The sequence below is a fragment of the Octopus bimaculoides genome, chromosome 4 (genome assembly GCF_001194135.2).
Source record: "Octopus bimaculoides isolate UCB-OBI-ISO-001 chromosome 4, ASM119413v2, whole genome shotgun sequence".
Classification (NCBI taxonomy): Eukaryota; Metazoa; Mollusca; class Cephalopoda; order Octopoda; family Octopodidae; genus Octopus; species Octopus bimaculoides.
The window spans coordinates 53,236,018-53,237,120 of NC_068984.1; positions in this window are offsets into that span (position 1 = coordinate 53,236,018).

A 1,103-nucleotide genomic window follows, 5' to 3' on the forward strand; every position below is an offset into this window, starting at 1 on the left:
GTGTCTGTGTTTGTCCCCCAACATCGCTTGACAACTAATGCTGGTGTGTTCACATCCCCATAACTTAGCGTTTCGGCAAAAGAAACCAATAGAATAAGTACTAGGCTTACAAAGAATAAGACCTAGGGTTGATTTGCTAGACTAAAGGCGGTGCTCCAGCATGGCCACAGTCAAATGACTGAAACAAATAATAATAAAAAAGAATAAAAGAATGAAGATCAATTCAGTTATGTTTTTTTCCTGTAAAATGTATGTCAAACTTTTAAAAGTTTAAGTTATATGCCAGTTTTCAAGTGTATGGAGATTCAATAATTCTACGCTACTCATCCAGGGTTAGAAAATCAAAAGGCTTGGGAAGCAAATTTCTTATTTCTTTAGCCCCCACAAGGGGCTAAACATAAAGGGGACAAGCAAGGACAGACAAAGGGATTAAGTCGATTACATCGACCACAGTACAGAACTGGTACTTAATTTATCGACCCCGAAAGGATGAAGAGTAAAGTCGACCTCGGCGGAATTTGAACTCAGAAAGTAGCGGCAGACGAAATACCGCTAAGCATTTTGCCCGGCGTTCTAACGTTTCTGCCAGCTCGCCACCTTACTTACCACACAGTCACACCTGCGCCTATATGTACAAGTATATGACAAATAACAGAATAATTTTTTTTTCTTTTCTTTTTGTTCTCTGATTCTATAAAGTGAAATAGGTCCAATCAAAATCGCAAGCATATGCAAACTTGTACCCTTCGTTCTGTCCTAGACAGTAATGTCAGTACATAGCCAACCACCTGATGTTAAGTGTCCTACTTTTGAATGAAAAATATAATCGATAAACTCAGTAAAATTCTATCATGTCTTGCCGATATTTGCATATTCTTTCACTTCTTTAGAAAGTAGTTTTATTTTTCAGAATAATACATTTATTGAATGTCATCTGTCTCTATACTGTCTGAACATGTATTACACTATTTATTTACATGTTACACAGAAAGGCTGGTGTATACAACTACAGAATTGTCCACGCCAGACCAATACAAACATAGATTTGAATTAATTTCGGCATAACTACAGGGTTTTACCCCCCAGACTTTGGGAGGTCATAA